Source organism: Pseudophryne corroboree, unplaced genomic scaffold, assembly GCF_028390025.1.
Source record: "Pseudophryne corroboree isolate aPseCor3 unplaced genomic scaffold, aPseCor3.hap2 scaffold_218, whole genome shotgun sequence".
Taxonomy (NCBI): domain Eukaryota; kingdom Metazoa; phylum Chordata; class Amphibia; order Anura; family Myobatrachidae; genus Pseudophryne; species Pseudophryne corroboree.
In genome coordinates, this window is record NW_026968826.1 from 479,078 (window position 1) to 506,692 (window position 27,615).

The 27,615-nt window shown below is 45.9% G+C and overlaps 20 non-coding genes and 2 pseudogenes across 20 annotated transcripts; 16 read left to right on the plus strand and 6 right to left on the minus strand.

Annotated features, from left to right (window-relative positions):
• Nucleotides 1-5,674: 5,674 nt before the first annotated feature.
• LOC135006856 (U1 spliceosomal RNA) lies at nucleotides 5,675-5,853 on the minus strand (annotated as a pseudogene).
• Nucleotides 5,854-9,614: 3,761 nt separating this feature from the next.
• Nucleotides 9,615-9,778, plus strand: LOC135007156 (U1 spliceosomal RNA). The gene has a single exon (XR_010207208.1). It is a non-coding gene; the product is annotated as a U1 spliceosomal RNA (small nuclear RNA).
• A 152-nt stretch (nucleotides 9,779-9,930) lies between these two features.
• On the plus strand, nucleotides 9,931-10,093 carry LOC135007326 (U1 spliceosomal RNA). The gene has a single exon (XR_010207368.1). It is a non-coding gene; the product is annotated as a U1 spliceosomal RNA (small nuclear RNA).
• A 671-nt stretch (nucleotides 10,094-10,764) lies between these two features.
• On the plus strand, nucleotides 10,765-10,928 carry LOC135007094 (U1 spliceosomal RNA). The gene has a single exon (XR_010207150.1). It is a non-coding gene; the product is annotated as a U1 spliceosomal RNA (small nuclear RNA).
• A 152-nt stretch (nucleotides 10,929-11,080) lies between these two features.
• LOC135007341 (U1 spliceosomal RNA) lies at nucleotides 11,081-11,244 on the plus strand. Its single transcript, XR_010207378.1, has one exon. It is a non-coding gene; the product is annotated as a U1 spliceosomal RNA (small nuclear RNA).
• Nucleotides 11,245-11,908: 664 nt separating this feature from the next.
• On the plus strand, nucleotides 11,909-12,072 carry LOC135007160 (U1 spliceosomal RNA). The gene has a single exon (XR_010207212.1). It is a non-coding gene; the product is annotated as a U1 spliceosomal RNA (small nuclear RNA).
• A 151-nt stretch (nucleotides 12,073-12,223) lies between these two features.
• Nucleotides 12,224-12,387, plus strand: LOC135007453 (U1 spliceosomal RNA). Its single transcript, XR_010207442.1, has one exon. It is a non-coding gene; the product is annotated as a U1 spliceosomal RNA (small nuclear RNA).
• Nucleotides 12,388-17,366: 4,979 nt separating this feature from the next.
• LOC135006939 (U5 spliceosomal RNA) lies at nucleotides 17,367-17,482 on the minus strand. The gene has a single exon (XR_010207002.1). It is a non-coding gene; the product is annotated as a U5 spliceosomal RNA (small nuclear RNA).
• A 275-nt stretch (nucleotides 17,483-17,757) lies between these two features.
• On the minus strand, nucleotides 17,758-17,873 carry LOC135006917 (U5 spliceosomal RNA). The gene has a single exon (XR_010206981.1). It is a non-coding gene; the product is annotated as a U5 spliceosomal RNA (small nuclear RNA).
• A 274-nt stretch (nucleotides 17,874-18,147) lies between these two features.
• LOC135006900 (U5 spliceosomal RNA) lies at nucleotides 18,148-18,263 on the minus strand. Its single transcript, XR_010206965.1, has one exon. It is a non-coding gene; the product is annotated as a U5 spliceosomal RNA (small nuclear RNA).
• A 286-nt stretch (nucleotides 18,264-18,549) lies between these two features.
• Nucleotides 18,550-18,665, minus strand: LOC135006901 (U5 spliceosomal RNA). Its single transcript, XR_010206966.1, has one exon. It is a non-coding gene; the product is annotated as a U5 spliceosomal RNA (small nuclear RNA).
• A 270-nt stretch (nucleotides 18,666-18,935) lies between these two features.
• LOC135006890 (U5 spliceosomal RNA) lies at nucleotides 18,936-19,051 on the minus strand. The gene has a single exon (XR_010206956.1). It is a non-coding gene; the product is annotated as a U5 spliceosomal RNA (small nuclear RNA).
• Nucleotides 19,052-19,195: 144 nt separating this feature from the next.
• On the plus strand, nucleotides 19,196-19,358 carry LOC135007312 (U1 spliceosomal RNA). The gene has a single exon (XR_010207355.1). It is a non-coding gene; the product is annotated as a U1 spliceosomal RNA (small nuclear RNA).
• Nucleotides 19,359-20,029: 671 nt separating this feature from the next.
• Nucleotides 20,030-20,193, plus strand: LOC135007058 (U1 spliceosomal RNA). Its single transcript, XR_010207115.1, has one exon. It is a non-coding gene; the product is annotated as a U1 spliceosomal RNA (small nuclear RNA).
• A 152-nt stretch (nucleotides 20,194-20,345) lies between these two features.
• LOC135007412 (U1 spliceosomal RNA) lies at nucleotides 20,346-20,508 on the plus strand. The gene has a single exon (XR_010207415.1). It is a non-coding gene; the product is annotated as a U1 spliceosomal RNA (small nuclear RNA).
• Nucleotides 20,509-21,179: 671 nt separating this feature from the next.
• LOC135006988 (U1 spliceosomal RNA) lies at nucleotides 21,180-21,343 on the plus strand. The gene has a single exon (XR_010207049.1). It is a non-coding gene; the product is annotated as a U1 spliceosomal RNA (small nuclear RNA).
• Nucleotides 21,344-21,495: 152 nt separating this feature from the next.
• Nucleotides 21,496-21,658, plus strand: LOC135007436 (U1 spliceosomal RNA). The gene has a single exon (XR_010207433.1). It is a non-coding gene; the product is annotated as a U1 spliceosomal RNA (small nuclear RNA).
• Nucleotides 21,659-22,329: 671 nt separating this feature from the next.
• LOC135007072 (U1 spliceosomal RNA) lies at nucleotides 22,330-22,493 on the plus strand. The gene has a single exon (XR_010207129.1). It is a non-coding gene; the product is annotated as a U1 spliceosomal RNA (small nuclear RNA).
• A 3,240-nt stretch (nucleotides 22,494-25,733) lies between these two features.
• On the plus strand, nucleotides 25,734-25,897 carry LOC135007435 (U1 spliceosomal RNA). Its single transcript, XR_010207432.1, has one exon. It is a non-coding gene; the product is annotated as a U1 spliceosomal RNA (small nuclear RNA).
• A 152-nt stretch (nucleotides 25,898-26,049) lies between these two features.
• LOC135007429 (U1 spliceosomal RNA) lies at nucleotides 26,050-26,185 on the plus strand (annotated as a pseudogene).
• Nucleotides 26,186-26,883: 698 nt separating this feature from the next.
• On the plus strand, nucleotides 26,884-27,047 carry LOC135007059 (U1 spliceosomal RNA). Its single transcript, XR_010207116.1, has one exon. It is a non-coding gene; the product is annotated as a U1 spliceosomal RNA (small nuclear RNA).
• A 152-nt stretch (nucleotides 27,048-27,199) lies between these two features.
• On the plus strand, nucleotides 27,200-27,362 carry LOC135007267 (U1 spliceosomal RNA). The gene has a single exon (XR_010207318.1). It is a non-coding gene; the product is annotated as a U1 spliceosomal RNA (small nuclear RNA).
• The last annotated feature ends 253 nt before the right edge of the window (nucleotides 27,363-27,615 follow it).

Here is a 27,615-nt window from a genome sequence, read left to right on the forward strand (position 1 = left end):
TTTTGTATTGCTCTTCTGGTGACAATGTAGTTTGTTTTTGTCAATTACCATTTTAATAATCGGGTAAAGAAAATTAAGTGGATTTTTGAAAGAAAACAATACTGTCAATATACTATTAAAACAAATTAAAATGGTAAAAGTTATTGTACTTTAAGTAAAAATAAAAGAGCAAAAATATCAATCCCAGTTTTGGATTACTTTAATTAACAAAAAAAAATGCATATAGCAGAGGATAGTTTCAATCTGCCTACCTCTGGGTTATGGACCCAGCATGCTTCCATTACAGTACTCTGCTGCACATGTAAGTGCAAGAGGTCCTGAAGCACTCACTTATCATGGGAAAGTACCAATGTGTTTCTTCATTGGTTGATGGAAGAAACATCTTACAAAAACTCTCCACATTATTGACTTTTTAAAATGTTTCTAGGAATCGTTCTAGATGAATGCTTATTAGCCTTTGTCAGTATGTACTTTTGCAAAGTGTAGCTGTGGCGCAATCAGTTAGTGTGTAAGGCTATTAACCAAAAGGTTGGTTATTCAATCCCACCCAGGGACTTAATTGACCTTGTTATCAGATTTTGGTGATCTTTAAGTAGACAAGTCAAAATTTCAAACCCCCTGTTATGGTGTAGGGTACCTGGCCTTCTCTGATGTAATCAGAGTTAGATTTGATTCAGTGATTTTATAAAAACAGCTAGGAAGCACAATTTGGCAGTGGGTTGCAGAGAAAAAGAAATATGCTGGCAGAAAAATCCAATTGAGTGATTAAACAGCTCTTCATTTTCTGGCTTTATTTTTATGCTAACTAATTTGTTCTCTGAAAAGTGTCCACAAAGCCAAGTATCTGATTAACATATTTGTAGGGATGGTTTTTCACCTATTACTAAATTAAACTTGCTTCATTGGAAAGGCAGCAAGATGCATCCTCATTTCAATATCTACTGAAATAATACAGGTTGACACCAGGAAACATTAACGCCACTGCATCCTTGCTGCTTTCTCATGTGGAAGTCTGTTTAATGTGAAAACAAGGTGATATCTAATTAGCACACAGGTAAGGAATTAAGAAAATCTTTATTTAAGGGTGAAGATGTTTCTCACAAAATCGTTGCCCCAATGCATCATTGAAATTCAAGCTGGAAAGATGATTTTAATATATCACTTGTACATTTTGTATTGCTCTTATGGTGACAATGTAGTTTGTTTTTGTCAATTACCATTTTAATAATAGGGTAAAGAAAATTAAGTGGATTTTTGAAAGAAAACAATACTGTCAATATACTATTAAAACAAATTAAAATGGTAAAAGTTATTGTACTTTAAGTAAAAATAAAAGCTAAAATATCAATCCCAGTTTTGGATTACTTTAATGAACAAAAAAAAAATTCATATAGCAAAGGATAGTTTCAATCTGCCTACCTCTGGGTTATGGGCCCAGCATGCTTCCATTGCAGTACTCTGCTGCACATGTAAGTGCAAGAGATCCTGAAGCACTCACTCATCATGCGAAAGTACCAATGTGTTTCTTCATTGGTTGCTGGAAGAAACATCTTACAAAAACTCTCCAGATTATTGACTTTTTAAAGTTTTTCTAGGAAACGTTCTAGATGAATGCTTATTAGTCTTTGTCAGTATGTGCTTTTTGCAAAGTGTCTCTGTGGCGCAATCGGTTAGTGTGTTCAGCTATTTATCAAAAGGTTGGTGGTTCAATCCCACCCAGGGACGTAATTGACCTTGTGATCAGATTTTGGTGATATTTAAGTAGACAAGTCAAAATTGCAAACCCCCTCTTATGGTGTAGGGTACCTGGCCTTCTCTGATGTAATCAGAGTTAGATTTGATTAAGTGATTTTATAAAAAAACAGCTAGGAAGCACAATTTAGCAGTGGGTTGCAGAGAAAAAGAAAAATGCTGGCAGAAAAATCCAATTGAGTGATTAAACAGCTCTTCATTTTCTGGCTTTATTTTTATGATTACAAATTTGTTCTCTGAAAAGTGTCCACAAAGCCAAGTATCTGATTAACATCTTTGTAGGGATGGTTTTTCACCTATTACTAAATTAAACTTGCTTCATTGGAAAGGCAGCAAGATGCATCCTCATTTCAATATCTACGGAAATAATACAGGTTGACACCAGGAAACATTAACGCCACTGCATATTTGCTGTTTTCGCATGTGAAAGTCTGTTTAATGTGAAAACAAGGTGATATCTAATTAGCACACAGGTAAGGAATTAAGAAAATCTTTATTTAAGGGTGAAGGTGTTTCTCACAAAATCGTTGCCCCAATGCATCATTGAAATTCAAGCTGGAAAGATGATTTTAATATATCACTTGTACATTTTGTATTGCTCTTCTGGTGACAATGTAGTTTGTTTTTGTCAATTACCATTTTAATAATAGGGTAAAGAAAATTAAGTGGATTTTTGAAAGAAAACAATACTGTCAATATACTATTAAAACAAATTAAAATGGTAAAAGTTATTGTACTTTAAGTAAAAATAAAAGAGCAAAAATATCAATCCCAGTTTTGGATTACTTTAATTAACAAAAAAAAATGCATATAGCAGAGGATAGTTTCAATCTGCCTACCTCTGGGTTATGGGCCCAGCATTTTTCCATTGCAGTACTCTGCTGCACATGTAAGTGCAAGAGCTCCTGAAGCACTCACTCATCATGGGAAAGTACCAATGTGTTTCTTCGTTGGTTGATGGAAGAAACATCTTACAAAAACTCTCCAGATTATTGACTTTTTAAAGTTTTTCTAGGAAACGTTCTAGATGAATGCTTATTAGCCTTTGTCAGTATGTACGTTTGTAAAGTGTCTCTGTGGCGCAATCTGTTAGTGTGTTTGGTTATTAATCAAAGGGTTGGTGGTTCAATCCCACACAGGGATGTAATTGACCTTGTTATCAGATTTTGGTGATCTTTAAGTAGACAAGTCAAAATTTCAAACCCCCTTCTTATGGTGTAGGGTACCTGGCCTACTCTGATGTAATCAGAGTTAGATTTGAATAAGTGATTTTATAAAAAAAAACAGCTAGGAAGCACAATTTAGCAGTGGGTTGCAGAGAAAAAGAAATATGCTGGCAGAAAAATCCAATTGAGTGATTAAACAGCTCTTCATTTTCTGGCTTTATATTTATGCTAACGAATTTGTTCTCTGAAAAGTGTCCACAAAGCCAAGTATCTGATTAACATATTTGTAGGGATGGTTTTTCACCTATTACTAAATTAAACTTGCTTCATTGGAAAGGCAGCAAGATGCATCCTCATTTCAATATCTACTGAAATAATACAGGTTGACACCAGGAAACATTAACGCCACTGCATCCTTGCTGCTTTCTCATGTGGAAGTCTGTTTAATGTGAAAACAAGGTGATATCTAATTAGCACACAGGTAAGGAATTAAGAAAATCTTTATTTAAGGGTGAAGATGTTTCTCACAAAATCGTTGCCCCAATGCATCATTGAAATTCAAGCTGGAAAGATGATTTTAATATATCCCTTGTACATTTTGTATTGCTCTTCTGGTGACAATGTAGTTTGTTTTTGTCAATTACCATTTTAATAATCGGGTAAAGAAAATTAATTGGATTTTTGAAAGAAAACAATACTGTCAATATACTATTAAAACAAATTAAAATGGTAAAAGTTATTGTACTTTAAGTAAAAATAAAAGCTAAAATATCAATCCCAGTTTTGGATTACTTTAATGAACAAAAAAAAAAATGCATATAGCAAAGGATAGTTTCAATCTGCCTACCTCTGGGTTATGGGCCCAGCATGCTTCCATTGCAGTACTGTGCTGCACATGTAAGTGCAAGAGATCCTGAAGCACTCACTCATCATGCGAAAGTACCAATGTGTTTCTTCATTGGTTGCTGGAAGAAACATCTTACAAAAACTCTCCAGATTATTGACTTTTTAAAGTTTTTCTAGGAAACGTTCTAGAGGAATGCTTATTAGTCTTTGTCAGTATGGACTTTTCGCAAAGTGTCTCTGTGGCGCAATCGGTTAGTGTGTTCAGCTATTAATCAAAAGGTTGGTGGTTCAATCCCATCCAGGGACGTAATTGACCTTGTGATCAGATTTTGGTAATATTTAAGTAGACAAGTCAAAATTGCAAACCCCCTCTTATGGTGTAGGGTACCTGGCCTTCTCTGATGTAATCAGAGTTAGATTTGATTAAGTGATTTTATAAAAAAACAGCTAGGAAGCACAATTTAGCAGTGGGTTGCAGAGAAAAAGAAAAATGCTGGCAGAAAAATCCAATTGAGTGATTAAACAGCTCTTCATTTTCTGGCTTTATTTTTATGATAACAAATTTGTTCTCTGAAAAGTGTCCACAAAGCCAAGTATCTGATTAACATCTTTGTAGGGATGGTTTTTCACCTATTACTAAATTAAACTTGCTTCATTGGAAAGGCAGCAAGATGCATCCTCATTTCAATATCTACGGAAATAATACAGGTTGACACCATGAAACATTAACGCCACTGCATCTTTGCTGTTTTCTCATGTGGAAGTCTGTTTAATGTGAAAACAAGGTGATATCTAATTAGCACACAGGTAAGGAATTAAGAACATCTTTATTTAAGGGTGAAGATGTTTCTCACAAAATCGTTGCCCCAATGCATCATTGAAATTCAAGCTGGAAAGATGATTTTAATATATCACTTGTACATTTTGTATTGCTCTTCTGGTGACAATGTAGTTTGTTTTTGTCAATTACCATTTTAATAATCGGGTAAAGAAAATTAATAGGATTTTTGAAAGAAAACAATACTGTCAATATACTATTAAAACAAATTAAAATGGTAAAAGTTATTGTACTTTAAGTAAAAATAAAAGAGCAAAAATATCAATCCCAGTTTTGGATTACTTTAATTAACAAAAAAAATGCATATAGCAGAGGATAGTTTCAATCTGCCTACCTCTGGGTTATGGACCCAGCATGCTTCCATTACAGTACTCTGCTGCACATGTAAGTGCAAAAGATCCTGAAGCACTCACTCATCATGGGAAAGTACCAATGTGTTTCTTCATTGGTTGATGGAAGAAACATCTTACAAAAACTCTCCACATTATTGACTTTTTAAAATGTTTCTAGGAATCGTTCTAGATGAATGCTTATTAGCCTTTGTCAGTATGTACTTTTGCAAAGTGTCGCTGTGGCGCAATCAGTTAGTGTGTAAGGCTATTAACCAAAAGGTTGGTGGTTCAATCCCACCCAGGGACTTAATTGACCTTGTTATCAGATTTTGGTGATCTTTAAGTAGACAAGTCAAAATTTCAAACCCCCTGTTATGGTGTAGGGTACCTGGCCTTCTCTGATGTAATCAGAGTTAGATTTGATTCAGTGATTTTATAAAAACAGCTAGGAAGCACAATTTAGCAGTGGGTTGCAGAGAAAAAGAAATATGCTGGCAGAAAAATCCAATTGAGTGATTAAACAGCTCTTCATTTTCTGGCTTTATTTTTATGCTAACAAATTTGTGCTCTGAAAAGTGTCCACAAAGCCAAGTATCTGATTAACACCTTTGTAGGGATGGTTTTTCACCTATTATTAAATTAAACTTGCTTCATTGGAAAGGCAGCAAGTGATGTCATCCAAGCAGTGGGTCAAAGTTGGCTTCAAACCTCGTCTGCTTATGAAAAGAGAAAAGGGGTATGCAGGGCATGGCGGCCTTTTGCGGTGCTTGGATGACCCCTAGTTCGCATTAAATAATGCAGTCGAGTTTCCCACATTTGGGGAAATCACAGGGGTGAGCATACCCAGAATGCAATGAATGAACCGCACCCTGGGAGAACAGTCTTCATGACCATGGTATCTCCTATGCAAAATAAGTATGATTTGGGATAGGGCTGGGGAGGGCCGCTGCTCAGGCACATCTCTGTCAAGTAAAGGAGATTCAACTGAGGCAGCACAAGGGAACTCTCATCTGGGGACAACAACTGCAGGGAGAACACATATTTTCAGATGAACATGGGAGGGCAGAAGGCTGCCTAATACTGAAGCACCCCCAAACAACAAACCAAATGCAACAACTAGTGCAAGCATTCCTGGGGGAAGGCCTGCAGCAGATGGATTTGCATATGGCGATGTCATCCAAGCAGTGGGTCAAAGTTGGCTTCAACCCTCGTCTGCATATGAAAAGAGAAAAGGGGCGTGCAGGGCATGGCGGCCTTTTGCGGCACTTGGATGACCCCTAGTTCGCATTAAACACCTCCACCCTCCGTCGGTGTGGGGCTCATGTTGGCTATGCCCCAGCCCCTGAAGGATTCAAGCTGATTTCTTGCAGCAGCTGGGCACTGTAACAGCTCCAGAGCTGCTCTGTAAGGCAAGTAAAAGGGTGTGGGCCCTGCAGCACTACCTGTAGTTCGCATTGTGCGAGACCCCTAGTTCGCATTAAACACCCCCACCCTCCTTCGGTGTGGGGCTCATGTTGGCCATGCCCCAGCCCCTGAAGCATTCACGCTGATTTCTTGCAGCAGCTGGGCACTGTAACAGCTCAAGAGCTGCTCTATAAGGCAAGTAAAAGGGTGTGGGCCCTGCAGCACTACCTGTAGTTTGCATTGTGCATTGGAAGGCACAAAGTAAGCAGACGGGAGGAGAAGTCAGGATAGTGCACAAGGGTATAGACGGGAGGGGCTCAAGAAAAAAGAAGTGGAAACAGACAGCAAACTAGGCTTCCAATGCACAATGCAAACTACAGGTAGTGCTGCAGGGCCCACACCCTTTTACTTGCCTTACAGAGCAGCTCTGGAGCTGTTTAATCACTCAATTGGATTTTTCTGCCAGCATCATTTTTCTCTTACGTCCTAGAGGATGCTGGGGACTCCGTAAGGATAGACGGGCTCCGCAGGAGACATGGGCACTTTAAGAAAGACTTTAGATCTGGGTGTGCACTGGCTCCTCCCTCTATGCCCCTCCTCCAGACCTCAGTTTACTACTGTGCCCAGAGGAGACTGGGTGCTTTTCAGGGAGCTCTCCTGAGTTTCCTGACAGAAAGTATATTTGTTAGATTTTTTTATTTTCAGGGAGCCTGCTGGCAACAGACTCCCTGCATCGAGGGGCGGAGGGGAGAGATGCACACCTACTTCTGTGAGTTGATAGGCTCTGCTTCTTAGGCTACTGTACAGCATTAGCTCCAGAGGGATCGGTACGCAGGTCTCACCCTCGCCGTCCGTCCCAGAGCCGCGCCGCCGTCCCCCTCGCAGAGCCGGAAGATAGAAGCCGGGTGAGTATGAGAAGAAAAGAAGACTTCAGAGGCGGCGGAAGACTTCATGATCTTCACTGAGGTAACGCACAGCAGTAAAGCTGTGCTCCATTGCTCCAATACACCTCACACACGGCAGTCAGTGTAAGGGTGAAGGGCGCAGGGGGGACGCCCTGGGCAGCAATATAGACCTCTCTTTGGCAAAATAAATATATATGCAGCTAGGCACTGTATATATATATAAGAGCCCCCGCCATTTTTTTACTATATTTGAGCGGGACAGAAGCCCGTCGCTGAGGGGGTGGGGCTTCTCCCTCAGCACTCACCAGCGCCATTTTCTCCACAGCACCGCTGAGGGGAAGCTCCACGGACTCTCCCCTGCTTATACCACGGTAGAAAGAGGGTCTTAAAGAAGAGGGGGGCACATAATTAGGCGCATATATATATGGAAATACAGCGCTACTGGGTAAACATAAAATTATTGTGTTTTTTTCCTGGGTCATATAGCGCTGGGGTGTGTGCTGGCATACTCTCTCTCTCTGTCTCTCCAAAGGGCCTTGTTGGGGAACTGTCCTCAGATAAGAGGATTCCCTGAGTGTATGGTGTGTCGGTACACGTGTGTCGACATGTCTGAGGTAGAAGGCTCTCCTAGAGAGGAGCAGGAGCAAATTAATGTGGTGTCTCCATCGACAACGCCGACACCTGACTGGATGGATATGTGGAATGTTTTAAGTGCTAATGTAAACTTATTACACAAGAGATTAGACAAAGCTGAAGCTAGGGAACAGTCAGGGAGTCAACCCATGCCTGTCCCTATGTCGCAGGGACCTTCGGGGTCTCAAAAGCGCCCACTATCCCAAATAGTTGACACAGATACCGACACAGATTCTGACTCCAGTGTCGACTACGATGATGCAAAGTTACAGCCAAAATTGGCTAAATGTATTCGATATATGATTATTGCAATAAAAGATGTTTTGCACATCACAGAGTCCCCTGTCCCTGACACGAGGGTACACATGTATAAGGGAAAGAAACCTGAGATAACCTTTCCCCCCTCACATGAGTTGAACGAATTATGTGAAAAAGCTTGGGAATCTCCAGACAAAAAGCTGCAGATTCCCAAAAGGATTCTTATGGCGTATCCTTTCCCGCCAATGGACAGGATACGGTGGGAATCCTCCCCTAGGGTGGATAAAGCATTGACACGCTTATCCAAAAAGGTAGCGCTGCCATCCCAGGATACGGCTACCATCAGGGACCCTGCTGACCGCAAGCAGGAGGTTACCCTAAAGTCCATTTACACACATTCTGGTACCTTACTCAGACCGGCAATTGCGTCGGCCGGGGTTGTAGCGCGGTGGCAGCATGGACAGATACCTTATCAGCAGAGATTGAGACCCTAGATAAGGATGCTATGTTATTGACCATAGGGCATATAAAAGATGCTGTCCTATATATGAGAGATGCTCAAAGTGACATTAGTCTACTGGGTTCTAGAATAAACGCTATGTCGATTTCTGCTAGACGAGTCCTATGGACCCGGCAATGGACAGGTGATGCCGACTCAAAAAGGCATATGGAGGTTTTACCTTACAGGGGTGAGGAATTGTTTGGGAAAGGTCTCTCGGACCTAGTCTCCACAGCTACAGCTGGTAAATCAAATTTTTTGCCTTATATTCCCTCACAGCCTAAGAAAGCACCACATTATCAAATGCAGTCCTTTCGATCACAGAGAAACAAGAAAGTACGAGGTGCGTCCTTTCTTGCCAGAGGTAAGGGCAGAGGGAAGAAGCTGCACAACACAGCTAGTTCCCAGGAACAGAAGTCCTCCCCGGCCTCTACAAAATCCACCGCATGACGCTGGGGCTCCGCTAAAGGAGTCCGCCCAGTTGGGGGCACGTCTTCGAGTTTTCAGCCACATCTGGGTTCATTCGCAGGTGGATCCCTAGGCAATAGAAATTGTTTCTCAGGGTTACAAGCTGAAATTCGAAGAGGTGCCTCCTCGCCGGTTTTTCAAATCGGCCCTACCATCTTCTCCCCAGGAAAGGGAGATAGTGTTAAATGCAATTCACAAATTGTATCTTCAACATATGCAGATGAGGGTTCCAGCCAACTTTGGCCCACTGCTTGGATGACATCACCGTATGTAAATCCGTCTTCTGCAGACCTTCTCCCAGGAATGCTTGTACTAGTTGTTGCATTTGGTTTGTTGTTTGGGCGTGCTTCAGTATTAGGCAGCCTTCTGCCCTCCCATGTTCATCTGAAAATATGTGTTCTCCCGGCAGTTGTTGTCCCCAGATGAGAGTTCCCTTGTGCTGCCTCAGTTGAATCTCCTTTACTTGACAGAGATGTGCCTGAGCAGCGGCCCTCCCCAGCCCTATCTCAAATCATACTTATTTTGCATAGGAGATACCATGGTCATAAAGATTGTTCTCCCAGGGTGAGGTTCATTCATTGCATTCTGGGTATGCTGACCCCTGTGATTTCCCCAAATGTGGGAAACTCAACTGCATTATTTGTGGTAGTGGGACACTGTGTTTGTGTTTTCCTCTTGTCAGCTCTGGTAAAAGTCAGATTTCTTTGTCTCAGATCTTCCTCTAGCCTTGTTCTTCTTTCGAGAGTTCCATTGTGCTGCCTCAGTTTGATCTCCTTCACTTGACAGGGGGGTACCCGAGCAGCGACCCTCCCCAGCTCTAGCCCAACTCCTACATACCTGCCAGGTGAGATACTATGATCATGAAGGTGCTTCTCCCAGGGCAAGGCTCACCCATTGCACTCTGGGTGTGCTGCTCCTGCGATTTCCCCAAATGTGGGAAACTTGACTGCATAATTTGTGTTTCCCCTGGTCGGCTCTCGTATAATTCAGATCTCTTTGTCTCAGGTCTCTCTCCAGCCTAGTTTGCTGTCTGTTTCCACTTCTGTTTTCTTGAGCCGCTCCCTTCTATGCCCTTGCGCACTATCCTGACTTCTCCCGTCTGCTTACTTTGTGCCTTCCAACGCACAATGCGAACTACAGGTAGTGCTGCAGGGCCCACACCCTTTTACTTGCCGTACAGAGCAGCTCTGGAGCTGTTACAGTGCCCAGCTGCTGCAAGAAATCAGCTTGAATGCTTCAGGGGCTGGGGCATAGCCAACATGAGCCCCACACCGAAGGAGGGTGGAGGTATTTAATGCGAACTAGGGGTCATCCAAGCACCGCAAAAGGCCGCCATGCCCTGCATAACCCTTTTCTCTTTTCATATGCAGATGAGGGTTCCAGCCAACTTTGGCCCACTGCTTGGATGACATCACCGTATGCAAATCCGTCTTCTGCAGACCTTCTCCCAGGAATGCTTTTACTAGTTGTTACATTTGGTTTGTTGTTTGGGGGTGCTTCAGTATTAGGCAGCCTTCTGCCCTCCCATGTTCATCTGAAAATATGTGTTCTCCCTGCAGTTGTTGTCCCCAGATGAGAGTTCCCTTGTGCTGCCTCAGTTGAATCTCCTTTACTTGACAGAGATGTGCCTGAGCAGCGGCCCTCCCCAGCCCTATCCCAAATCATACTTATTTTGCATAGGAGTTTCCATGGTCATGAAGATTGTTCTCCCAGGGTGAGGTTCATTCATTGCATTCTGGGTATGCTGACCCCTGTGATTTCCCCAAATGTGGGAAACTCGACTGCATTAATTGTGGTAGTGGGGGACTGTGTTTGTGCTTTCCTCTGGTCAGCTCTGGTAAAAGACAGATTTCTTTGTCTCAGATCTTCCTCTAGCCTTGTTCTTTTTTCGAGAGTTTCCTTGTGCTGCCTCAGTTGGATCTCCTTCACTTGACAGGGGGGTGCCCGAGCAGCGACCCTCCCCATCTCTAGCCCAACTCCTACTTACCTGCCAGGTGAGATACTATGATCATGAAGGTGCTTCTCCCAGGGCAAGGCTCACCCATTGCACTCTGGGTGTGCTGCTCCTACGATTTCCCCAAATGTGGGACACTTGACTGCATAATTTGTGTTTCCTCTAGTCGGCTACTCGTATAATTCAGATCTCTTTGTCTCAGGTCTCTCTCCAGCCTAGTTTGCTGTCTGTTTCCACTTCTCTTTTCTTGAGCCGCTGCCTTCTATGCCCTTGTGCACTCTCCTGACTTCTCCTGTCTGCTTACTTTGTGCCTTCCAACGCACAATGCAAACTACAGGTAGTGCTGCAGGGCCCACACCCTTTTACTTGCCTTTCAGAGCAGCTCTGGAGCTGTTACAGTGCCCAGCTGCTGCAAGAAATCAGCTTGAATGCTTCAGGGGCTGGGGCATAGCCAACATGAGCCCCACACCGACGGAGGGTGGAGGTGTTTAATGCGAACTAAGGGTCATCCAAGCGCCGCAAAAGGCCGCCATGCCCTGCATACCCCTTTTCTCTTTTCATATGCAGATGAGGGTTCCAGCCAACTTTGGCCCACTGCTTGGATGACATCACCGTATGCAAATCCGTCTTCTGCAGACCTTCCCCCAGGAATGCTTGTACTAGTTGTTGCATTTGGTTTGTTGTTTGGGGTGCATTAGGCAGCCTTCTGCTCTCCCATGTTCATCTGAAAATATGTGTTCTCCCTGCAGTTGTTGTCCCCAGATGAGAGTTCCCTTGTGCTGCCTCAGTTGAATCTCCTTTACTTGACAGAGATGTGCCTGAGCAGCGGCCCTCCCCAGCCCTATCCCAAATCATACTTATTTTGCATAGGAGATACCATGGTCATGAAGATTGTTCTCCCAGGGTGAGGTTCATTCATTGCATTCTGGGTATGCTGACCCCTGTGATTTCCCCAAATGTGGGAAACTCGACTGCATTATTTGTGGTAGTGGGGGACTGTGTTTGTGCTTTCCTCTGGTCAGCTCTGGTAAAAGTCAGATTTCTTTGTCTCAGATCTTCCTCTAGCCTTGTTTTTTTTCGAGAGTTTCCTTGTGCTGCCTCAGTTGGATCTCCTTCACTTGACAGGGGGGTATCCGAGCAGCGACCCTCCCCAGCTCAAGCCCAACTCCTACTTACCTGCCAAGTGAGATACTATGATCAGGAAGGTGCTTCTACCAGGGCAAGGCTCACCCATTGCACTCTGGGTGTGCTGCTCCTACGATTTCCCCAAATGTGGGACACTTGACTGCATAATTTGTGTTTCCTCTGGTCGGCTACTCGTATAATTCAGATCTCTTTGTCTCAGGTCTCTCTCCAGCCTAGTTTGCTGTCTGTTTCCACTTCTCTTTTCTTGAGCCCCTGCCTTCTATGCCCTTGTGCACTTTCCTGACTTCTCCTGTCTGCTTACTTTGTGCCTTCCAACGCACAATGCAAACTACAGGTAGTGCTGCAGGGCCAACACCCTTTTACTTGCCTTACAGAGCAGCTCTGGAGCTGTTACAGTGCCCAGCTGCTGCAAGAAATCAGCTTGAATGCTTCAGGGGCTGGGGCATAGCCAACATGAGCAGCAAGATGCAGCACTGGACTATTAGTAATGTACTGTTGTATGCTGAGCACCACAATGCAGCACAAGACAATGAGCAGTGATACTGAGCACTGATGAGGATACTACAGAGAACTGACACTGAGCAGGAGAGACACACTACTAGTATTACTGAGCAGCAATAAGTAACCACTGATACTGGGCACTGATATTGAGATTTCCACTGAGAGAACATAGCCACGTCCTCTCCGCTCTCTCTTCAATGCACGAGTAAAAATGGCGGCAACGCGCAGCTCTTTATATGGAATCCGAATCTCGCGAGAATCCGACAGCGGGATGATGACATTTTCCCTTGTTCAGGTTTTCCGAGTCAGGCGGGAACAACCGAGCCTGCCTCGGACCAGTGTAAACCACGTGGAGTTCGTCGGGAATTCGGTTCTCGGAGAACCGAACCCGCTCCTCTATATATACTATATTACTATGTTACTGTAGTATACAGAACACCACAATGCAATGAGCAGTGATAGTGAGCACTGATGAGGATACTAGAACTGACACTGAGCAGCAAGATGCAGCACTGGACTATTAGTAATGTACTGTAGTATGCTGAGCACCACAATGCAGCACAAGACAATGAGCAGTGATACTGAGCACTGATGAGGATACTACTGAGAACTGACACTGAGCAGGAGAGACACACTACTAGTATTACTGAGCAGCAATAAGTAACCACTGATACTGAGCACTGATATTGAGATTTCCACTGAGAGAACATAGCCACGTCCTCTCCGCTCTCTCTTCAATGCACGAGTAAAAATGGCAGCAACGCGCAGCTCTTTATATGTTACAGTGCCCAGCTGCTGCAAGAAATCAGCTTGAATGCTTCAGGGGATGGGGCATGGCCAACATGAGCCCCACACCAAAGGAGGGTGGGGGTGTTTAATGCAAACTAGGGGTCATCCAAGCACTGCAAAAGGCCGCCATGCCCTGCATGCCCCTTTTCTCTATGGAATCCGAATCAGCATGAATGCTTCAGGGGATGGGGCATGGCCAACATGAGCCCCACACCAAAGGAGGGTGGGGGTGTTTAATGCGAACTAGGGGTCATCCAAGCACTGCAAAAGGCCGCCATGCCCTGCATGCCCCTTTTCTCTTTTTATATGCAGATGAGGGTTCCAGCCAACTTTGGCCCACTGCTTGGATGACATCACCGTATGCAAATCCTTCTGCTGCAGACCTTCCCCCAGGAATGCTTGTACTAGTTGTTGGATATGGTTTGATATTTGATGGTGCTTCAGTATTAGGCAGCCTTCCGCCCTCCCATGTTCATCTGAAAAGATGTGGTCTCCCTGCAGTTGTTGTCCCCAGACGAGAGTTCCCTTGTGCTTCCTCAGTTGAATCTCCTTAACTTGACGGGGGAGGGGCTGCCCGAGCTGCCACCCTCCCCAGCCCTATCCCAACTCATACTTATTTTACATATTAGATCTCTTGATCATGAAGATTGTTCTCACAGGGTGAGGTTCATCCATTATATTTTAAAATAGGAAGGTACAAATTACATATTTGAATTGCATCTATGTGCTGGATTCAAATGTCCCCCCCCCCCCTTCCTTTCTCAATTGTGCCCGTCAGCAGCTATTCTAAGGTTGCTGCCAATGGGTGTGACACATTCATTTCTTCTGTGGGGTACACTGGACTCCACAAGGATTCACATTGGGGTGTAGAGTAGGATCTTGATCTGAGGCACCAACCGGCTCAAAGCTTTTGACTGTTCCCAAGAAGCTCAGTGCATTCTCCTCTATAACCCCGCTTCCATGAACAGGGAGCTCAGTTTGTAGTTGGTGCCTTCAGTAGCAGGCCAATTAACAGGGGCCTGCCTCAGGCAGCCTATTCTTAGCTATTAATTTTGACAAGAAAAGAAGAACTTGTTTTATGAGAATCTACAAGGGCTGCAGCAGGCTAGGTCTAATAGACATCTTTACTGCAGCTTCATCACTCCCAGCGGCGCTGTATACTCCCGTGCCCTGGTTGCTGGGTCACTGCAGCGGAGGCTCCGGTTTCATCCTAAGGTCAGTCACACACACACCACCCTTCCGGATCACGAGGCCGCTGATGAAGGGGAGCGAGGCCGTAGGGGGTGGGCCGTGTGCGCACTGCGGTGGACACTGATTACTGGGCAGCCGCTCCACTAGCCACCAGGTACAGTTAAGGAGCACAGGTCTGGGGGTTTTTCTCCTATATTAACCCAATTTTGTACTGCCCGCAGCGCATTGTGATAGGTAATAGGGCCTGATTCAGGTTGGATTGCAATCACAATAAGCGATCCAACTGCAAAAATTGCTAAGAGCATACGCATGTGCCTGCATTTTCTGCGGCACCCCGCAGAGAATGTGATCGCCTCTGCCTGTCAATCGGGGCGGGGAAGGGGGGGAGAGGTGGGTCAGCAACACTCCATTTCCAAGTCAGGGATGGAGCGGTGCGGGGGCAAGGCTTCAAAATGGGGTCTGCAACGGAGGAGACACAGGGGGCGTGGTCACAGCGGCTGTATGACATCACATTCAGCCGCTGTGATCACAAAAATGGTGGCGGCTTCCTGCGCGCACATACAGTCTGCACCAGCAGGAGCCTACACCATTTTTTATGATCACGCTGAACTGCAGTGCGACTGCAATTACAGCATGGTCAAGAAGGGAGGCGTCATGCTGGGTGGCCATGCCCTGTCACTATGCAGGAGCCAGCACCTCTCACACACTAGTCCCCGGGTGCAGCCCCCAACCCCCGGGACACCCGGAGCAACAAAATGTAGATTCAGGCCACCAGGCCACGCCCCTACCTATGAAACCATGCCTCCTTTTTACCATTGCGCTGCTTATCTGCGCGCACTGCATTACAATCTCCCTCGCCACCTCTCTGGGTGTCACCAGTGATAGTGACACCTCTGCCATGCTTGTAGCAGCTGTTCCTAAGATCTACGCCTCACACCCTGAGTGTTTGCCCTTGTGACTTGTTGATCATCATAGCGAAGCAGATGCTTACAGAAAACTGCAGGGGCTTAGATTGAAAATAAAAAAAATGATGGGTATAAGGTAGAGAGGAGCGGGTTCGGTTCTCCGAGAACCGAATTCCCCACGAACTCCACGTGGTTTACACTGGTCCGAGGCAGGCTCGGTTGTTCCCGCCTGACTCGGAAAACCTGAACAAGGGAAAATGTCATCATCCCGCTGTCGGATTCTTGCGAGATTCGGATTCCATAGAGAAAAGGGGCATGCAGGGCATGGCGGCCTTTTGCAGTGCTTGGATGACCCCTTGTTCGCATTAAACACCCCCACCCTCCTTTGGTGTGGGGCTCATGTTGGCCATGCCCCATCCCCTGAAGCATTCAAGCTGATTTCTTGCAGCAGCTGGGCACTGTAACAGCTCCAGAGCTGCTCTGTAAGGCAAGTAAAAGGGTGTGGGCCCTGCAGCACCACCTGTAGTTCGCATTGTGCGTTGGAAGGCACAAAGTAAGCAGACGGGAGGAGAAGTCAGGATAGTACACAAGGGCATCCTTTTCTCTTAGTCCGTAGAGGATGCTGGGGTCACATTAAGAACCATGGGGTATAGACGGGATCCGCAAGAGACATGGGCACTTTAAGACTTTCAAAGGGTGTGAACTGGCTCCTCCCTCTATGCCCCTCCTCCAGACTCCAGTTATAGGAACTGTGCCCAGGGAGACGGACATTTCGAGGAAAGGATTTATAGTTAAACTAAGGTGAGCATCTTACCAGCTCACACCTTAAGCATGCCGCAGAACGTGGCATTCAACAGAACACAAGCCAACGGCATGAACAATTGCAGCAAAAAGCTGACCAGAACCGTAACACAACATGTGTATAACCACAAGTAATAACTGCAGACACAGTATGGACTGGGACGGGTGCCCAGCATCCTCTACGTACTAAGAGAAAAGGATTTACCGGTAGGTATTAAAATCCTATTTTCTCATACGACCTAGAGGATGCTGGGGTCACATTAAGAACCATGGGGTTATACCAAAGCTCTTGAACGGGTGGGAGAGTGCGTACGACTCTGCAGCACCGAATGACCCAACTTGAGGTTATCATCAGCCAAGGTATCAAACTTGTAAAACTTAGCAAAAGTGTTTACTAAATAGCTGCTCGGCAAAGTTGCAATGCCGAGACTCCCCGACCAGCTGCCCAGGATGAACCCACCTTTCTAGTAGAATGGGTCTTCACCTAATTCAGTAACGGCAATCCTGCCGTGGAATGAGCATGCTGAATCTTACCACAGATCCAGCGCATAATGGTCTGCATGGAAGCAGGACACCCAATCATGTTGGGAGCATACAGGACAAACAGAGCCTCTGTTTTCCTAATCTGAACCGTTCTGGTGACATAAATTTTCAAAGTTCTGACCACAGCCAGAGACTTTGACTCAACGAAGGTGTCAGTGGCCAAAGGCACCATGTGGAAAGATGAACCACCTTCGGCAGAAATTGTTGACGTGTCCTCAATTCTGCTCTATCTTCATGAAAGATCAAATAAAGGCTCTTGTGATACTGCATGGTTTGTACTGTTTTCCATGTGCTCCCAGATCTTTCAAGCAAGTAGCATGGTCAAGAAAGTTCTGTTTGAAAAGAAACAAACATTTACTGTCATTGTTATGCAAATAAACTTACATTAAAGCTAACAAGAAAGCACACTCGTTCTGTCTTTAAACTGATAAAAGAAACCCCAATAATATGGGGCATGCAAAAATTGAGATAAAACTCAGTTTTGCTCCTCTCCACGGAAATCTTTAATAAAAGGCGAAATATTTGTTAGTTCTGAAGAGAAACCAGAGCATGACCAAGATTCCACCTGTCGCCTTAGTGCCATGCCAGCAGTTCTCATTCAGCTCAAAGTGAGCACCCAATTTGAATGAAAGAAAGCAGATTTCTCACCAGGCTTCCCCTTGCTATAAACATGGTTTGTACTCTTTTCCATGTGCTCCCAGATCTTTCAAACAATTAGTGTGGTCAAGAAAGTTCTGTTTGAAAAGAAACAAACATTTACTGTAATTTCTATGCAAATGAGCTTACATTAAAGCACACTCGTTCTATCTTTAAACCAATAAAATAAAACCCCAATAAGATGGGGCATGCAAAAATTGAGATAAAACTCAGTTTTGCTCCTCTCCACGGAAATCTTTAGTAAAAGGCGAAAGATTTGTTCGTTCTGAAGAGAAACCACAGCATGACCAAGATTCTACCTGTCGCCTGAGTGCCATGCCAGCAGTCCTCATTCAGCTCAAAGTGAGCACCCAATTTGAAAGAAAGAAAGCAGATTTCTCACCAGGCTTCCCCTTGCTATAAACATGGTTTGTACTCTTTTCCATGTGCTCCCAGATCTTTCAAGCAATTAGTATAGTCAAGAAAGTTCTGTTTGAAAAGAAACAAACATTTACTGTCATTTCTACGCAAATGAGCTTACATTAAAGCACACTCGTTCTATCTTTAAACTGATAAAAGAAACCCCAATAAGACGGGGCATGCAAAAATTGAGATAAAACTCAGTTTTGCTCCTCTCCACGGAAATCTTTAGTAAAAGGCGAAAGATTTGTTCGTTCTGAAGAGAAACCAGAGCATGACCAAGATTCCACCTGTCGCCTGAGTGCCATGCCAGCAGTCCTCATTCAGCTCAAAGTGAGCACCCAATTTGAAAGAAAGAAAGCAGATTTCTCACCAGGCTTCCCCTTGCTATAAGCATGGTTTGTACTCTTTTCCATGTGCTCCCAGATCTTTCAAGCAATTAGTATGGTCAAGAAAGTTCTGCTTGAAAAGAAACAGACATTTATTGTCATTGTTATGCAAATATACTTACATTAAAGCTAACAAGAAAGCACACTCGTTCTGTCTTTAATCCGATAAAAGAAACCCCAATAATATGGGACATGCAAAAATTGAGATAAAACTCAGTTTTGCTCCTCTCCACGGAAATCTTTAGTAAAAGGCGAAAGATTTGTTCGTTCTGAAGAGAAACCAGAGCATGACCAAGATTCCACCTGTCGCCTGAGTGCCGTGCCAGCAGTCCTCATTCAGATCAAAGTGAGCGCCCAATTTGAAAGAAAGCAGATTTCTCACCTGTCTTCTCCTTGCTATAAGCATGGTTTGTACTGTATTCCATGTGCTCCCAGATCTTTCAAGCAAGTAGCATGGTCAAGAAAGTTCTGTTTGAAAAGAAACAAACATTTACTGTCATTTCTATGCAAATGAGCTTACATTAAAGCACACTCATTCTATCTTTAAACCGATAAAAGAAACCCCAAAAAGATGGGGCATGCAAAAATTGAGATAAAACTCGGTTTTGCTCCTCTCCACGGAAATCTTTAGTAAAAGGCGAAAGATTTGTTCGTTCTGAAGAGAAACCAGAGCATGACCAAGATTTTTATCTGAAAATATGTGTTCTCCCTGCAGTTGTTGTCCCCAGATGAGAGTTCCCTTGTGCTGCCTCAGTTGAATCTCCTTTACTTGACAGGGGGATGCTCGAGCAGCGACCCTCCCCAGCTCTAGCCCAACTCCTACTTACCTGCCAGGTGAGATACTATGATCATGAAGGTGCTTCTCCCAGGGCAAGGCTCACCCATTGCACTCTGGGTGTGCTGCTTCTGCGATTTCCCCAAATGTGGGAAACTTGACTGCATAATTTGTGTTTCCCCTGGTCGGCTCTCGTATAATTCAGATCTCTTTGTCTCAGGTCTCTCTCCAGCCTAGTTTGCTGTCTGTTTCTACTTCTCTTTTCTTGAGCCGCTCCCTTCTATGCCCTTGCGCACTATCCTGACTTCTCCCGTCTGCTTACTTTGTGCCTTCCAACGCACAATGCAAACTACAGGTAGTGCTGCAGGACCCACACCCTTTTACTTGCCTTACAGAGCGTCTCTGGAGCAGTTACAGTGCCCAGCTGCTGCAAGAAATCAGCTTGAATGCTTCAGGGGCTGGGGAATAGCCAACATGAGCCCCACACCGAAGGAGGGTGGAGGTGTGTAATGCGAACTAGGGGTCATCCAAGCGCCGCAAAAGGCCGCCATGCCCTGCACGCCCCTTGTCTCTTTTCATATGCAGACGAGGGTTGAAGCCAACTTTGACCCACTGTTTGGATGACATCACCATATGCAAATCCATCTGCTGCAGGCCATCCCCCAGGAATGCTTGCACTAGTTGTTGCATTTGGTTTGTTGTTTGGGGGTGCTTCAGTATTAGGCAGCCTTCTGCCCTCCCATGTTCATCTGAAAATATATGTTCTCCCTGCAGTTGTTGTCCCCAGATGAGAGTTCCCTTGTGCTGCCTCAGTTGAATCTCCTTTACTTGACAGAGATGTGCCTGAGCAGCGGCCCTCCCCAGCCCTATCCCAAATCATACTTATTTTGCATAGGCGATACCATGGTCATGAAGATTGTTCTCCCAGGGTGAGGTTCATTCATTGCATTCTGGGTATGCTGACCCCTGTGATTTCCCCAAATGTGGGAAACTCGACTGCATTATTTGTGGTAGTGGGGGACTGTGTTTGTGCTTTCCTCTGGTCAGCTCTGGTAAAAATCAGATTTCTTTATCTCAGATCTTCCTCTAGCCTTGTTCTTCTTTCGAGAGTTCCCTTGTGCTGCCTCAGTTGGATCTCTTTCACTTGACAGGGGGGTGCCCGAGCAGCGACCCTCCCCAGCTCTAGCCCAACTCCTACTTACCTGCCAGGTGAGATACTATGATCATGAAGGTGCTTCTCCCAGGGCAAGGCTCACCCATTGCACTCTGGTTGTGCTGCCCCTGTGATTTCCCCAAATGTGGGAAACTTGACTGCATAATTTGTGTTTCCCTTGGTCGGCTCTCGTATAATTCAGATCTCTTTGTCTCAGGTCTATCTCCAGCCTAGTTTGCTGTCTGTTTCCACTTCTCTTTTCTTGAGCCGCTCCCTTCTATGCCCTTGCGCACTATCCTGACTTCTCCCGTCTGCTTACTTCGTGCCTTCCAACGCACAATGCAAACTACAGGTAGTGCTGCAGGGCCCACACCCTTTTACTTGCCTTACAGAGCAGCTCTGGAGCAGTTACAGTGCCCAGCTGCTGCAAGAAATCAGCTTGAATGCTTCAGGGGCTGGGGCATAGCCAACATGAGCCCCACACCGAAGGAGGGTGGAGGTGTGTAATGCTAACTAGGGGTCATCCAAGCGCCGCAAAAGGACGCCATGCCCTGCACGCCCCTTTTCTCTTTTCATATGCAGACGAGGGTTGAAGCCAACTTTGACCCACTGCTTGGATGGCATCACCATATGCAAATCCATCTGCTGCAGGCCTTCCCCCAGGAATGCTTGCACTAGTTGTAGCATTTGGTTTGTTGTTTGGGGGTGCTTCAGTATTAGGCAGCCTTCTGCCCTCCCATGTTCATCTGAAAATATGTGTTCTCCCTGCAGTTGTTGTCCCCAGATGAGAGTTCCCTTGTGCTGCCTCAGTTGAATCTCCTTTACTTGACAGAGATGTGCCTGAGCAGCGGCCCTCCCCAGCCCTATCCCAAATCATACTTATTTTGCATAGGAGAGACCATGGTCTTGAAGATTGTTCTCCCAGGGTGAGGTTCATTCATTGCATTCTGGGTATGCTGACCCCTGTGATTTCCCCAAATGTGGGAAACTCAACTGCATTATTTGTGGTAGTGGGGGACTGTGTTTGTGCTTTCCTCTGGTCAGCTCTGGTAAAAGTCAGATTTCTTTGTTTCAGTTCTTCCTCTAGCCTTGTTCTTCTTTCGAGAGTTCCCTTGTGCTGCCTCAGTTGGATCTCCTTCACTTGACAGGGGGGTGCCCGAGCAGCGACCCTCCCCAGCTCTAGCCCAACTTCTACTTACCTGCCAGGTGAGATACTATAATCATGAAGGTGCTTCTCCCAGGGCAAGGCTCACCCATTGCACTCTGGATTTGCTGCCCCTGCGATTTCCCCAAATGTGGGAAACTTGACTGCATAATTTGTGTTTCCCCTGGTCGGCTCTCGTATAATTCAGATCTCTTTGTCTCAGGTCTCTCTCCAGCCTAGTTTGCTGTCTGTTTCCACTTCTCTTTTCTTAAGCCGCTCCATTCTATGGCCTTGCGCACTATCCTTACTTCTCCCGTCTGCTTACTTTGTGCCTTCCAATGCACAATGCAAACTACAGGTAGTGCTGCAGGGCCTACACCCTTTTACTTGCTTTACAGAGCAGCTCTGGAGCTGTTACAGTGCCCAGCTGCTGCAAGAAATCAGCTTGAATGCTTCAGGGGCTGGGGCATAGCCAACATGAGCCCCACACCGAAGGAGGGTGGAGGTGTTTAATGCGAACTAGGGGTCATCCAAGCGCCGCAAAAGGCAGCCATGCCCTGCACACCCCTTTTTTATTTTCATATGCAGACGAGGGTTGAATCCAACTTTGACCCACTGCTTGGATGACATCACCATATGCAAATCCGTCTGCTGCAGGCCTTCCCCCAGGAATGCTTGCACTAGTAGTTGCATTTGGTTTGTTGTTTGGGGGTGCTTCAGTATTAGGCAGCCTTCTGCCCTCCCATGTTCATCTGAAAATATGTGTTCTCCCTGCAGTTGTTGTCCCCAGATGAGAGTTCCCTTGTGCTGCCTCAGTTGAATCTCCTTTACTTGACAGAGATGTGCCTGAGCAGCGGCCCTCCCCAGCCCTATCCCAAATCATACTTATTTTGCATAGGAGATACCATGGTCATGAAGATTGTTCTCCCAGGGTGAGGTTCATTCATTGCACTCTGGGTATGCTGACCCCTGTGATTTCCCCAAATGTGGGAAACTCGACTGCATTATTTGTGGTAGTGGGGGACTGTGTTTGTGCTTTCCTCTGGTCAGCTCTGGTAAAAGTCAGATTTCTTTGTCTCAGATCTTCCTCTAGCCTTGTTCTTCTTTCGAGAGTTCCCTTGTGCTGCCTCAGTTGGATCTCCTTCACTTGACAGGGGGTGCCCGAGCAGCAATCCTCCACAGCTCTAGCCCAACTCCTACTTACCTGCCAGGTGAGATACTATGATCTTCACTGTTAGGGCAATCAGGATGTGGAATTCCCTGCCAGGGAAGGTGGTAATGGCGGACTCTGTAATTGGATTTAAAAAAGGAATGGATACATTTCTGAATGAAAAAGCTATCCAAGGTTATAATACTTAAAATATCAACATGGTTAATCCGGGGGTAACATGAGTTATAGTAGCTAACTAGTCATAAAACATTATTCAGCAAGTATGTAGAATCATCACAACTTAAAACAGGTTGAACACGATGGGCAATTTGCCTCTATTCAACCTCAAAAACTATGTTACCATATGTTACTATATTACTATGTTACTGTAGTATACAGAACACCACAATGTAATGAGCAGTGATAGTGAGCACTGATGAGGATACTAGAACTGACACTGAGCAGCAAGATGCAGCACTGGACTATTAGTAATGTACTGTAGTATGCTGAGCACCACAATGCAGCACAAGACAATGAGCAGTGATACTGAGCACTGATGAGGATACTACTGAGAACTGACACTGAGCAGGAGAGACACACTACTAGTATTACTGAGCAGCAATAAGTAACCACTGATACTGAGCACTGATATTGAGATTTCCACTGAGAGAACATAGCCACGTCCTCTCCGCTCTCTCTTCAATGCACGAGTAAAAATGGCGGCAACGCGCAGCTCTTTATATGGAATCCGAATCTCGCGAGAATCCGACAGCGGGATGATGACATTTTCCCTTGTTCAGGTTTTCCGAGTCAGGCGGGAACAACCGAGCCTGCCTCGGACCAGTGTAAACCACGTGGAGTTCGTCGGGAATTCGGTTCTCGGAGAACCGAACCCGCTCCTCTATATATACTATATTACTATGTTACTGTAGTATACAGAACACCACAATGCAATGAGCAGTGATAGTGAGCACTGATGAGGATACTAGAACTGACACTGAGCAGCAAGATGCAGCACTGGACTATTAGTAATGTACTGTAGTATGCTGAGCACCACAATGCAGCACAAGACAATGAGCAGTGATACTGAGCACTGATGAGGATACTACTGAGAACTGACACTGAGCAGGAGAGACACACTACTAGTATTACTGAGCAGCAATAAGTAACCACTGATACTGAGCACTGATATTGAGATTTCCACTGAGAGAACATAGCCACGTCCTCTCCGCTCTCTCTTCAATGCACGAGTAAAAATGGCAGCAACGCGCAGCTCTTTATATGGAATCCGAATCTCACGAGAATCTGACAGCGGGATGATGACATTTTCCCTTGTTCAGGTTTTCCGATTCAGGCAGGAACAACCGAGCCTGCCTCGGACCAATGTAAACCACGTGGAGTTCGTGGGGAATTCGGTTCTCGGAGAACCGAACCCGCTCCTCTCTACCTTATACCCATCAATTGTTTTTATTTTCAATCTAAGCCCCTGCAGTTTTCTGTAAGCATCTGCTTCGCTATGATGATCAACAAGTCACAAGGGCAAACACTCAGGGCTTGAGGCGTAGATCTTAGGACCAGCTGCTACAAGCATGGCAGAGGTGTCACTATCACTGGTGACACCCAGAGAGGTGGCGAGGGAGATTGTAATGCAGTGCGCGCAGATAAACAGCGCAATGGTAAAAAGGAGGCATGGTTTCATAGGTAGGGGCGTGGCCTGGTGGCCTGAATCTACATTTTGTTGCTCCGGGTGTCCCGGGGGTTGGGGGCTGCACCCGGGGACTAGTGTGTGAGCGGTGCTGGCTCCTGCACAGTGACAGGGCATGGCCACCCAGCATGACGCCTCCCTTCTTGACCATGCTGTAATTGCAGTCGCACTGCAGTTCAGCGTGATCATAAAAAATGGTGTAGGCTCCTGCTGGTGCAGACTGTAGAGAAAAGCTGCTGTGACCACGCCCCCTGTGTCTCCTCCGTTGCAGACCCCATTTTGAAGCCTTGCCCCCGGACTAAGAGAAAAGAATGCCCTTGCGCACTATCCTGACTTCTCCTCCCGTCTGCTTAATTTGTGCCTTCCAACGCACAATGCGAACAAGTGGTGGTGCTGCAGGGCCCACACCCTTTTACTTGCCTTACAGAACAGCTCTGGAGCTGTTACAGTGCCCAGCTGCTGCAAGAAATCAGCTTGAATGCATCAGGGGATGGGGCATGGCCAACATGAGCCCCACACCAAAGGAGGGTGGAGGTGTTTAATGCGAACTAGGGGTCATCCAAGCACTGCAAAAGGCCGCCATGCCCTGCATGCCCCTTTTCTCTTTTCATATGCAGATGAGGGTTCCAGTCAACTTTGGCCCACTGCTTGGATTTACATCACCGTATGCAAATCCGTCTGCTGCAGACCTTCCCCCAGGAGTGCTTGTACTAGTTGTTGCATATGGGCCCTCATTCCGAGTCGTTCGCTCTGTAAATTTCATCGCATCGCAGTGAAATTCTGCTTAGTACGCATGCGCAATATTCGCACTGCGACTGCGCCAAGTAATTTTACAATGAAGAAAGTATTTTTACTCACGGCTTTTTCTTCGCTCCGGCGATCGTAATGTGATTGACAGGAAATGGGTGTTACTGGGCGGAAACAGGCCGTTTTATGGGCGTGTGGGAAAAAACGCTACAGTTTCCGGAAAAAACGCAGGAGTGGCCGGAGAAACGGGGGAGTGTCTGGGCGAACTCTGGGAGTGTTTGTGACGTCAAACCAGGAACGACAAGCACTGAACTGATCGCAGATGCCGAGTAAGTCTGAAGCTACTCTGAAACTGCTAAGTAGTTTGTAATCGCAATATTGCGAATACATCGGTCGCAATTTTAAGAAGCTAAGATTCACTCCCAGTAGGCGGCGGCTTAGCGTGTGTAACTCTGCTAAAATCGCCTTGCGAGCGATCAACTCGGAATGAGGGCCATGGTTTGATATTTGATGGTGCTTCAGTATTAGGCTGCCTTCCGCCCTCCCATGTTCATCTGAAAAGATGTGGTCTCCCTGCAGTTGTTGTCCCAAGATGAGAGTTCCCTTGTGCTGCCTCAGTTGAATCTCCTTTACTTGACAGAGATGTGCCTGAGCAGCGGCCCTCACCAGCCCTATCCCAAATCATACTTATTTTGCATAGGAGATACCATGGTCATGAAGATTGTTCTCCCAGGGTGAGGTTCATTCATTGCATTCTGGGTATGCTGACCCCTGTGATTTTCCCAAATGTGGGAAACTCGACTGCATTATTTGTGGTAGTGGGGGACTGTGTTTGTGCTTTCCTCTGGTCAGCTCTGGTAAAAGTCAGATTTCTTTGTCTCAGATCTTCCTCTAGCCTTGTTCTTCTTTCGAGAGTTCCCTGGTGCTGCTTCAGTTGGATCTCCTTCACTTCACAGGGGGGAACCCGAGCAGCGACCCTCCCCAGCTCTAGCCCAACTCCTACTTACCTGCCAGGTGAGATACTATGATCATGAAGGTGCTTCTCCCAGGGCAAGGCTCAACCATTGCACTCTGGGTGTGCTGCTCTTGCGATTTCCCCAAATGTGGGAAACTTGACTGCATAATTTGTGTTTCCCCTCGTCGGCTCTCGTATAATTCAGATCTCTTTGTCTCAGGTCTCTCTCCAGCCTAGTTTGCTGTCTGTTTCCACTTCTCTTTTCTTGAGCCGCTCCCTTCTATGCCCTTGCGCACTATCCTGACTTCTCCCGTCTGCTTACTTCGTGCCTTCCAACGCACAATGCGAACTACAGGTAGTGCTGCAGGGCCCACACCCTTTTACTTGCCTTACAGAGTAGCTCTGGAGCAGTTACAGTGCCCAGCTGCTGCAAGAAATCAGCTTGAATGCTTCAGGGGCTGGGGCATAGCCAACATGAGCCCCACACCGAAGGAGGGAGGAGGTGTGTAATGCAAACTAGGGGTCATCCAAGCGCTGCAAAAGGCCGCCATGCCCTGCACGCCCCTTTTCTCTTTTCATATGCAGACGAGGGTTGAAGCCAACTTTGACCCACTGCTTGGATGACATCACCATATGCAAATCCATCTGCTGCAGGCCTTCCCCCAGGAATGCTTGCACTAGTTGTTGCATTTGGTTTGTTGTTTGGGGGTGCTTCAGTATTAGGCAGCCTTCTGCCCTCACATGTTCATCTGAAAATATGTGTTCTCCCTGCAGTTGTTGTCCCCAGATGAGAGTTCCCTTGTGCTGCCTCAGTTGAATCTCCTTTACTTGACAGAGATGTGCCTGAGAAGCGGCCCTCCCCAGCCCTATCCCAAATCATACTTATTTTGCATAGGCGATACCATGGTCATGAAGATTGTTCTCCCAGGGTGAGGTTCATTCATTGCATTCTGGGTATGCTGACCCCTGTGATTTCCCCAAATGTGGGAAACTCGACTGCATTATTTGTGGTAGTGGGGGACTGTGTTTGTGCTTTCCTCTGGCCAGCTCTGGAAAAAGTCAGATTTCTTTGTCTCAGATCTTCCTCTAGCCTTGTTCTTCTTTCGAGAGTTCCCTTGTGCTGCCTCAGTTGGATCTCTTTCACTTGACAGGGGGGTGCCCGAACAGCGACCCTCCCCAGCTCTAGCCCAACTCCTACTTACCTGCCAGGTGAGATACTATGATCATGAAGGTGCTTCTCCCAGGGCAAGGCTCACCCATTGCACTCTGGGTGTGCTGCCCCTGCGATTTCCCCAAATGTGGGAAACTTGACTGCATAATTTGTGTTTCCCTTGGTCGGCTCTCGTATAATTCAGATCTCTTTGTCTCAGGTCTCTCTCCAGCCTAGTTTGCTGTCTGTTTCCACTTCTCTTTTCTTCAGCCGCTCCCTTCTATACCCTTGTGCACTATCCTGACTTCTCCTCCCGTCTGCTTACTTTGTGCCTTCCAATGCACAATGCAAACTACAGGTAGTGCTGCAGGGCCCACACCCTTTTACTTGCCTTACAGAGCAGCTCTGGAGCTGTTACAGTGCCCAGCTGCTGCAAGAAATCAGCTTGAATGCTTCAGGG